The 11,550-nt window shown below is 40.4% G+C and overlaps 1 long non-coding RNA gene across 1 annotated transcript; it reads left to right on the forward strand.

The window, feature by feature from the left end:
- Positions 1 to 1,509: 1,509 nt before the first annotated feature.
- On the forward strand, positions 1,510 to 4,128 carry LOC128089415 (uncharacterized). The gene is made up of 3 exons (XR_008210506.1): positions 1,510 to 1,910; positions 3,027 to 3,115; positions 3,522 to 4,128. It is a non-coding gene; the product is annotated as an uncharacterized LOC128089415 (long non-coding RNA).
- Positions 4,129 to 11,550: the final 7,422 nt, after the last annotated feature.

Here is an 11,550-nt window from a genome sequence, read left to right on the forward strand (position 1 = left end):
GTCTCATTTAATAGAATCATAGTATGGGTTAGGTTGGAGGGGACCTAAAAGATCATCCAATTCCAACCCTCTTGCTGCAGGCAGGGCTGCCACTCACTAGATCAGGTTGCCCAGGACCCCATTCAACCTGGCCTTGAATGCCTCCAGAGACTGGGAGTCCGTAACTTCTCTGGGCAGCCTGCACCAGGACATCACCACCCTCTGAGTAAAGAATTTCTTCCTAACATCTAATATAAATTTCTTTTTAGGTTGAAATGACTCCCCCTTGTCCTTTCACTATCAGAATGCATAAAAGTTGGTCCCACACCTGCATGTAGCTCCCCTCAAGTGCTGGAAGACCACAATGAGATCTCCCCAGAGCCTTCTCTTCACCAAGCTAAACTAGCCCAACTTGTTAAACCTTCCTTTGTAGAAGTTCTCCAGCCCTTTGATCATCTTTTTGGCCCTGCTCTGGACCCATTCCAACAGCTCTGTACTCCTTCTCTATGGGGACCCTAGGCTGGGACACAGTGCTCCAAATGAGGCCTCTAAGGGCAGAGCAGAGGGGGACAATCCTCTCCCTCTCCCTGCTGACCCCCCTTCCTGCTGATGCAGCCCAAGATACCATTGACTTGCTGGGCTGCAAGCGCATGCTGCTGGCTCATGTCAAGTTTTTCACCTACCAGGACCCAAAGTTCTCCACAGGCTCCTTTCAGTGAATTCTCTCAATGTGCTCATGTCTGGGGCTGCCCTGACCCAAGTGAAAACACCTTACACTCAGCCTTATTAACCTCATTAGGTTCTCATCATGCCTGTCCATGTTCCTCTCGATGAAATCCCTGCCTTTTGTTGTGTTGACTGCATCACTCAGCTTGGTGTCAACAATAAACTTGCTGAGGGGCACTCGATTCCAATGTCTAAGTCATGATGAAGATACTGAAGAACATCGGTCCCAAGACAGACCCCTGGGGAGCACTACTTGTGATTAGCCTCCACCTGGATGTAGATGCATTGACAACAACCTTCTGGTTATGACTGTCCAATCAATTTATCCACCAAATAGTCCAGCCTTCAAATCTCTGCAATTTTGAGATAAGCGTGGGGTGTGGGCTGTATCAAAGGCCGTATGCAGGTACAGGTAGATGATGAGACTGCCTTTCCTTTGGCAACCATTGCCATCGCTCCATCATAGAAAGCCACCGCAGTGGTCAGGCACAATCTGCCCCTGGTGAAGCTTTGCTGGATGTCTTGGATAATCTCACCCCAATTTAAATTTGTCCTTTGCACAGAAAGCAATGTAAGTAGTTTTCCTATTTGCGTAAAATTAATTGCAGATAATTGCAAAATTATTCCACAAAGAATGTATTTATTAATAGTTTTCTTTTACTTTTTAACTACATTTTATTGTTTGTGCTAATACAAGTGCCAGCTCATCAGCTACTCTTGATTGATATATCTGGTTATGTTGATTACAGTTTGTATCACAGCATAACGTTTCAACTGAATTTCAACTGATTTTATTACTTAATCCTTAGTCTGTGAGGGGCGGATACAGTCTTCAATGTCTTTATATTAGAAAATGGATAGATTTACAGTAGTGATGGTCTTAGATACCAAATTAACATGGAATGTGAATTGACTGCGTTCATACTCATAGTATCTATCCATGTGTATAAACATAGAGCACACCAGGTTTACTAGGATATCATAATTGCAAATTGGTGTTTTTTCATATACATATAATTTCACTTTATTTTTTCAGCTTCCATGGACTAGAGTCATGTCAGTAGAAGTTTCCTTTCCTGCTCTTTTTCTCTCTCTCTTCACAGTTAATGAGCATCTGAACTTCCAAGGAAACAAGGTGATTTGGATAAAAAAATAATCAGAACAAATCTCCCTTGATTGGAATGAAAGGAACAAAGAAATGACAAGTGAGTGCCAAACTATTTGCAGACCACTTACACAGTCCTAGAAAAGAATCTGTCTCTCCCTAAAGATTTCTTCCAGTGAAGTGCTAAGCTCAAAGTCTTTTGTTCTACCTTTATAATTTTCCAATTTCCATTATTTTTGCAGGTTTTCCTGTTTTATTTACAGGAATAAACTGAATAGCTATGTGCTACTCTGGTATTTAAAAAATACAAGGAAAAGGAGTACAATATAACACAAATGTAAAGTTTTTATTATAGCCTGAGATATGTTTAATGTTAAAAACAGAAGCACAATGTACATTCACATGCTTTTTAAAGAGTTCTGTGAACTTGCAAAGCTCTGAAGAAAGAGTTTTATGGACAAGAGGGAAGAGGAAGAGAGACTAATGTCCTGTGAACTCTATCAACGAGTTTTATTATAGTGATGTCCTTAAAAAAAAAGTTATGGTACTGCATGTTTCTAAAGCATATGGTGAATTTATAAACACCAAAAGTTTCAATTTATCTACATTTCTTCATTTGATCTTATGCAGTCTTGAACTAGCAGAAAAGAGAGTTGCCAGCATCCCCCCAGAAAGCAATGTAGGAATTGTTATGCATAAACTCACTTAATGCTTCAGTTCAGATATGTAAACCTGCCTGGTCAGGAAAGATTTGTGTGATAAAAATGCTCCTTTGAAAAAAATTGAAGTTCAGTGACAGCTTAGATTCTCACTGAAGTCTTAAAAAGTTGAATTTAGAAAAAAGAGTGAGAAGTTCCCATTTTGTGAAAAAAAAAAAAAAAAAAAGGTTGGAGAAATAGAGGGGAAGTAAAAGCAGAAAATACTTTTTGTCCTTAGAGAAAGGGTAAAGAATTACAAAAATGCTGTTTTCTGCAAGGCAGTTAGTTTGAGATTTAAAACTTGCTGATTTAATATTCTACTGTTTACGAATTTATCTCAGGCTGGATATGTTTTAGACCAGCAAGCAAGAGCCTTTCAGAGCAGCAAATGTAGCTATGATCTCATTAAGCACTTGTATTCGTTTCTTTCTCCATTAAATAAAAATAAGAACATGCAATTTATTGTTTCATCCTTCTCTTCACCTTCACAATTTACTTCTGCTCTTTTCTGCTGCTAGAATGATAATGTTTTCGGGGAAAACTCCAAAGAGAACATCTCAGAAGAACACAGAAAAAAGATGTTGAGCTCCTGCAAGAGGGTGAAGAGGTAAAGGAAACAGCTGTCTTGAGATGTAGAGTCTAGTTTGTTCGCTCATAATGATCGGCAGGAACGGAGGATACTTTTCTGATTTTAAGTCTAGGACCAGCTGTCCTTTTTGGTGCTGAATGTACCAATATGAATGGAGATGATTACTGCTCTTGAACTATCCTATAAAAAGAGTAAGTCTGGAGGCACTTTCTAATGTAAATACATGGAAGAAAGAAAATGAACTGGAATTTTTTTTTACGAAAACAAGTACTGGAGCATTGCAAGTCACATTCATACTCTTCCTGTGTCTTTGGCACAGACATCTCTCCTTGCATAACTCGAGTGAAATGGGCTGTCAATTCTGTTTGTGTGAGAAAAGTGTGGTTTCCTTCCATCTAACCATTGCCTCACCCTACAACATTAGGGTGAAGAAGGACCTGTTGGTGGTTTGTTGGATTTTGGTTTTTAACAGTGACCAAGTATGAAGGCCACTAAGATCAGAAACAATGGTTAAGATGAAGAGCTTGAAGACAACTGGAAAACAGAAAGTGCAAAGGATTCCTTCGTTTCAACAATGTAAACCTGACTGTGGAGGCTACAGAGGTGAAAAAAAAAACAAAACAACCCACTATGCTAAGTTTAAAAAAAGCCAGATCAGTTGCAAATAAAGACAGATGAACTTTGTCTGAACAAAACAAGGGGGGATTTGAAGCTTATCTAGATAAATGGGATTTCGATGTTAAAGCATGCTTTTTCTCATGGGCATCATTTATTTTAATTATCCTACTGAGGGAAAAGATTATACTTTGGACAGAAGGAATTTTGCTTCAACATCTTGACCTAATTAAGAGTTCATTGACATTTTATATTTGAATTTTGTCACTAACATGCACATGACCTTGGAAAATCATACTGGTTATTGTTTCATAAAACAATCTCAGTCATATGAAACATAATGTGAAAGATCATTTATTTTTCTGGCTTTGAATATGGAAGGATTTGTCCACTTACATGTTATAATGCTAAAAGCACTGCACAAACTGCCTAATAAAATTTAACTTCTTGGGCTTGGATTGCTAAATAGTCTGCATAGTTGTGGCAAAAGGTTAAATGGCAAGACACTTACTTCACCAGCAGAGGTTCTTGGCATGTCACGTATGAACATACAGAACATACAAAATGCACTGGGCTCCTTCACTTCAACAACCAATACAGGCAGTATGAACAGTGTGTGTCTTTCTGCAAAGCTTATAGGTCTGCTCTGTTGACATGACTTTTCTACACACTGTCCTCCCATTGGGTTTCTGGTGGGGTAGGGAGCAAGAGAAGCTGGGGGTTGTATGCAGGCTATGAATGTAAGAGGAGGAGTTTAATAGAAGAAAAAAATTTATAGCCTAGAAAAGTGATACTGAGTGTTGTTATCTTGGGTTTTGGGTCAAGGCTTGTGTGGTGGAGCGTCCAGCTTCTTTGTCACAAGGCCATAACGTTCAGAGCTGATAGCTAGTAAGTTTATCCAAAGGTTTTCAAAATGGGAAAAATTCCATCTTCGTTTAATAAAACATGTTTTTTGAGAAAATTTTAGATAAAATTCAAGAGGGTTCTTGAAATGTGACAAATTTGCTGCTAAGAGGTAGAAAGTGTTCACCATAGACTTCTGTGTTTTGGGAGGACCATTTGTTGTGATTAAACTTCCTGAAAGCATTGGAAGAGATTTGTTTTTCCTCTCTCACACACTGAAAACAAGTTTTGAAACCTTTAGAGCTGTTGTGAAACAATCATCTGGCAGACTCTGCTACATTTTCCTTCCAAATATTTTAAAATTTATATTGTGTCTAACACACCATTTTTCCAGAGAGTTACTGGAGACATGCAGTCTCTGTCTGCTACCTTAATTCTATATTTAAGAGTGCTTGAAGAGTTTGAGGGATCCATTCAGGTTGCAAAAGCTCTGAAGGTAGGAAATGACATGGCTGAAGGGTTTGACTCTTTAGACATAGCTGCTCTCTCTGAGCAAGGCAGCAGTATCATGAATAAGGTATGCTGAATCAGGCTTACTGTCTTACAGGCAAATCTGACACGCTGGACTAAGTGAGTATTTACTATTGATTTCAAAAAGCATCAGACTTCAGCTCCAAATTAGAAAATAAATCAGTTTTTTTTGCTGTGGTGTTGTTTTGAACAGAAAATCCAACGGGTATAGAGGATACATAAAGAAGAAGCGTCTCATTGCCATTCTACAAATTCATGAATTTTCAGTCATTACTGCATACAGATGCATACATAATGCTGTATGCTGCTCAGATAAGTTTCAGAAGAGAAGTACTTGACAGGAAGTCATGCACCCTTCCTTGCAACTCTGTGCCTTCAGCAGAAAAAGGATAGTGTTCAGCACCTGAAAGCATGACTTTCACTTCTACATGTTTATCCAAATGCAGTTCTGGTGTGCACCTGAAAAGCCAGTTTTCATATGGCACTGCGTGCAGTTTATTTACAGTAGAAGTTCTGATGCTGGAGCCCATGTACAACAACCTCTGAGCATGGTCTGATACCCACATACATCCAAATTCTTGGATCTCTGCTGGTATTCTCAATTTTATTGCAGGTTTAAAACATGAAATAGCACTCACTGAGCTGACACAGCTCTTGCAGAGTGTTTATTTTATGGTGGTAGCTCTGGATTTGCCTAAGCTGGTTGTCTTTTCCCTGTTCTCTTAGACGCCTCATGAGCCCACTGACTCCAGAGAGACAACGCAGGAAATTGTTTGGGTTGGTTTATTATTCTGAGATGTTTGTTTAGTTATGTGGAGCTCTCACTATCTCTGGCATGCCAGAGCAGCCTAGCTTTGAGGACCATGCTGACGCTGCTTAGCAAATAGGTGAATCAAGCTGTCTGTTCTGCTCCCTCTTTTTTGTTTGAAATGCATCTGAAAGAATCAAGACAAGGTGAAGTGGATGCCGCCCAGATTAGAAGCCCAGCAGTTACTCATTAATAATGAGTTTTGAAAGCTAATGAACCAACAAATCTATGAAAGCTTTGCTAACAGGGTTCAATCAGTTTAGTGGGATTTAGAATCGGACTGGTTGCAACATACACTGAAGGCAGCATTCCTGTAGGCATAAGCAAAGAACTGAGACTGAGCTGTAGGAGAAATGAGAATCCAGAAAACTACTGGATGTGTATTTTTACATCCAGTTTAATTTCCACTTGTCTTCCACTGTTGTGGGCCAGATGGACTCAATGTAAATGAAGAGATATTGGAGCCCACTATACATTGTGCTGTGAAAATGCTCTTATATTCCATGAATTTCAAGACCCTGTATAAGCTGGAAAAAAAAAAATAAAATGAATCCTTTCAGCTTTGACTTACAGATACAGATAGAGAGCAGAATAAAAAGAACTACAGACCTATGTACATATATAAACCTCTCATGTAGCCATTTCACTGTCATCATATATCTGCTTTCTTGCCTCATCTCAAAATCAAACTACACAAAGTAATAGAAAAGGCACTAAATTCATGAAATAACTCTAGAGTTATTTGTGAGCTCTGATTGCTCTTTGTGCACCCCAATGTAGCTGCATTGTCCCTGCTCATTGCATGGAAGCTGAACTAGAATCTTCCATCCAACTGAAATGATTCTACGACTCTATCAAAGCGTTGACCCAACAGAGCTTAAGTGTGGAGGATGGAGAGAACATCCACTTGTTAATTGTTCAAGGGGTAAGGGCAAGAGAGATTAAATTTGAGGCAGCCAATTTCTAAAATAAGACAAAAATTCTGCTTTTTTTTTGCTATCCTCTTCACTACATGCACGGTGGAAAACAAACTCTGGAAGTCTACAAGTGTGGACTGTGACATAGGACAGTAATATCACTGGTTCAAATAGGGTCAGTAGATTCGGAGGAGAGAACTAAGTATGGCTGTTGAACACTAATGAGTACTTCAGGTATACACTTCAGGCTTACACTTTACTAAAAGTTCTTGTGCTGTTGGATGATGAAAGCTGAGAACTTTACCAGGAGATATTTTATCTTGTACCGCTGCATGGCTTTCTTAAGCTGTCACTGGTGTCCAGTGTTGGAAGTGAGCTGCTTCTCAAAGCAGTGCTTGGCCTCTCCCAGTATGGGGTGGTTTTTACGTCCTATGGATATGCATTCTCTATCTTGTCATTGGATTTCTTCTCAAACATTTTCCCAGGCATTACAAGTATGCGGTGATGGTGAAGAAACCAGTTTGTGTGTGTGGAGACAGAAATAGGAACATCATGCACAGAAGTTGCGAACTAGGCTAAAGCCAGCTTTACTTGAGGAATGCTGGAGAAGAAATATTTCCCATTTGTTTACATAGCTCGGAATGTTTCCCCCACTTGTCAGCAGGTCAATACTTTTATCATGGCTGTTCAACAGAGCCAGGATGGAAAATCATGTTTCCTTCAGGTGCCTCAAAGTACAGCAAACACATGATAGAGCAGCTTTGCAGTTTATCAAAGAACAAGGCAGTTGCTAATGCAGCAGGTCATGTTCTGTTGTAAGCCCTGTCTGCTTGTCACTCTAAGAGCTGTGTCCCTGGATGTGTTTGTGCATCATGCAAACCTGGACAGAGTCAGCAGGAACAGAGTGCTGTGCATATCTGAGAGCTGGATGCCTGTTTCTCTCCTGTCTTAAAGACAGACTGAGAAGGAGAGCTCACTCCCAGAGGCATTTTCTAAACATAACCATGTTTAGGTCAGAGCCTTGGAACAGCAGACAAACCAAGTAATACCACCCAGGAGATGGGAAAGCTCTGTACAGAGTGCAACAGAAATCCAGAAATGTCTGACAGAGGAGGAACCCCACCCAGCTTCCAAAAATAATGCAGTGCAAACCTCAGGATGCAAACTTGTGAAAGGTTTGTACGGATTGTATACAAGTTCACAGTAACTCAGGACTGGCATTGTTTGTATTTGCAGAGGCATTTCTTAATCTCTTTTCCTCCACTCTTAGTTCATTGATTGCTAAACACTTTTTAAGAGTCGCTTTCTATTAAGGATGAGCAACAACGAAAAGTACATGCAAAGAGGATATTTAACATCCTTTTGAAGGATGCACTGAGTTTCTGTTATAATAGCTCTTAATTGTGCAACTGCTTGCATCTGATAAGACAGTGCATGTGCACATTCACGCTAAACGCCTGATGGGATCACAGCCATGAGGCCTGACTAAGAGACTTTGAGGTGCCGGAGAACAAACTGATTTTCACCATTCTAGTGTCAGTTAAATCAGAAAGCATCTTTGCATAGAATTAGCTCTGTCAATCTGGCAAGGATTTTGTAAAGAAAGCATTAGCAGCATGAAGGCAGAGGACAGCTGTGCAAAATCCGGTAGATTCAGTTAATACCCAAGATGAGAATCAAGGTCTACCAGGCTGCAGTGTGTTCAGCCCCCTTCATTTGCAACCCAAGCGAGGCAGCTTGTGGGCCAATTGCTTTCTTTGGCTGTAAGATCAATTTAGAGTCTCCTGCAAACCTCTCCTCAAATCACAATTTTTATCAGTTTCAGGCAGAGAAACATCAGGGTTAGTGGAGCTGCTAACCTAATGTCAGGGCTTTATGTTAAAAAGTTTCACTAGTAATCAGATGCTTTCCATTCTATGTATTTCCCATGTCCCACCTCAGCCTACAACCAAATGCTAAGCTCTTCTGTGTAGCCTTGACTGTTGCAAAATAGAATTGAAGTCAGACCAGGTTGTTTTCACACATGCAGCTTTTGTGGCTGATGCAGCTGAACCAAACTCTGATTGTTAGCCGGTCAATAATTAATTATCAAGTGTTTATCACCTTTTCAGCATCCAGAAACTAAATACAGGTGGATCCACAATGTATGCTTCCCATGTAAACTTTGAACCTGAGAAAGAATGTCAACCCTTCATCACAGTATGAGAGAATCTCACAGAAACCAACAGATACTGAGCTATTGTACGTTTCCTGGGAACAGGCAGACATTGCAGGGAGGCACACTTTAGCAGGGAAAGTCAGATGTACAAGCTTAATCTTTACTGGACATTAGAGAAACCAAATTATGCAATAGGAACCTCCTGCAACAGAAAATGCAAAGCGTGGGAAGCGGGCATTTCCCCTGGGGAAATACAGAGCATGGGGATGGGTGCTCTTCTGCTCAGGAAGCAACTCATTGTATGAAGTGTGGCAATACTACTAACCAGAGTCACAAATCATTAGTGTGTAAAATCAGTGTAATGAGAGGTGTGATTTAATTCACTCCAGGCAGATATATGAATATATTTATTTCTGTTTGATCTAGCCTGTAGGAATTCCTGTATGACAGGTGTACATGGTCTTGATCATTGTAAGGACAAAGCTGGGGCAGAGGGATTTTCTGCTTTAGTGCATTGGTTTATGAAGCTTCCTTGTACCTTCCTTTAAAGAAAGGGTCAGTCTGCTGGAGAAGGAGCAGAACAGAAACAGTGGTTTCCTTCCCCTTGGAATCAATGGAGAAAGGCTGGCACAAAAGTTTTCTTTCCTATCATTCATCATCCATCCACAGATGTCTGTCCATTAGCAAGCACAGAGGGAAAATTGGATGGTGTTGCGTTGTTTATTTGGGACATACGTAATGCACGTTGGACGCTAACAGCTTCTAAAGCATCACTTTGGCCCCACACATGGAGGCATCTGAGCTCACCTAAAGATGCTGAACTTTTCCTGTTACATTCATAGCTTTGAAGTACTATCTTTCCTTCCCATTTGCCATGAGTTCATCCGGGAATGGTTAGTTTGAAGGAGATACTTTTATTTGAGCTCTTTACTTTTTGCAGCTGTTTAAGTTGGAGCACTGAGAACTCACTTATTTTGATCAAGGCCAGGGAGAACATGCTTTACCAATTATGGTGAGCCAAAGGAAAAATCAGACATATTTACTTATTCTCAGATGCCTTGAAGAGACAAACAAAACAAAATAAACGAACAAACAAAAAAAGCAACCAGAGCCTGTTCTTTAGAGGGCAGTTTGGGAGTTAAGTGTGTGCGATAAAATATATTCCTGGTAGTGAAGGCAGAATAAACACCACCAATACAAACTGATTGGTGATCAGATCACTGTAGAGAAAGGAGGCAGTCACAGGATGTGAGACTGTGGACTGCTATTCCAAGAGCCCATGAACACTGTGCATGAAAGCCCCTAATGCATCTCATGATGCTGGAAGCGACCATGATTAATATTATCTGGTGTACCACTTGTTCATATTTTTCTAGTCTATCTGCCTACTATCAGGGTAAGTTTAGGATGGAAATCAGGATAAACTTCTTAACAGAAAGGGTTGTTAAGCAGTGGAATAGGCTCCCCAAGGAGGTGGTTGAGTCACCATCCTCGGATGTGTTTAAAAACTGTTTGGATGTGATGCTCAGGGACACAATTTAGCAGAGGGTTGTTAGTTAGGGTAGTATGGTTAGGTTGTGGTTGGACTTGATCTTGAAGTCTTTTCCAACCTAAGTGATTCTATGATTCTGATTCACGTGTCTCCCACATCTTTGTATTTATTGACATTCAGGTCTGATTGCTCCCAGTCTTAAGCAGTGTCTAGCCAAGCTGGGCTGAAGTAAGATTTTTGCTTTATTTCTCTCCACAGTTTAAAAGACATCACATAAGTCTATAAAGCAAAGCCTCGCCCATGCTACAGCCATGTTACTGCACCTAAGCACCCATGTGAGGGCAGTAGGAGGGAGACCATGGAGTAAGATGGAGTCTTGGCACAGTATCTTTTATTTTCGGAAAGTTGTGCAGAATTGTGCTGCCTGATGGAGCCATTGGCAGGCTGTTTCTCACATTTGGTCTGTATGTCACTCAGCAAGCAAAGGAATAGTCTCACTTTTAAGTTGAGTTGCCTGTAGTTAATTCGGACATCTACAGCAAAAAAATAAGCAGCATTTGTCAGAACCCACTCTTAATGAGAGCATCATTAAGAAATTGACTCCACAGAGGATGTGCGCACAACATTCCTTTCACATTTTTCTCTGAACCACTACTGTGGTTATAAAATATCACAGTTTCTGTTTATTTTCCAGAAATTATGGTGCCCATTGCTACCACATCACTGATTCATCAGAAAAGTAATTTCAGCTTCAAGCAGGAATTTTGGACACCTGCCCTGCTTGGCTGCTGGAAATAGACCACCAAAGTCTGATGTTGGGATATCAGAGATAATGTCCCGTGCAGAAGAAGGGAGGAGACAGACAGAGGAAGGCTAGAACTGCAGGATAGCTCAGGGAGTCTGGTTTCTCCCAGGCTTGATTATCCCCAGAGTTAAGCAGCTGTGTGGTCACCTGGGACAAAATCCCTGTTGTCATGCATGGAAAACACCTTTTTAAGAGTCCTCTTAGGGTAGTACTGAGAAATAGGGCTGGAGTATGAACTAATGAACAGAAAAAGTGCTCTCGTTAAATACGTAGTTAAAACGATA

Source organism: Tympanuchus pallidicinctus, unplaced genomic scaffold (assembly GCF_026119805.1).
Source record: "Tympanuchus pallidicinctus isolate F22 unplaced genomic scaffold, pur_lepc_1.0 scaffold4, whole genome shotgun sequence".
In the NCBI taxonomy this organism is placed as follows: domain Eukaryota; kingdom Metazoa; phylum Chordata; class Aves; order Galliformes; family Phasianidae; genus Tympanuchus; species Tympanuchus pallidicinctus.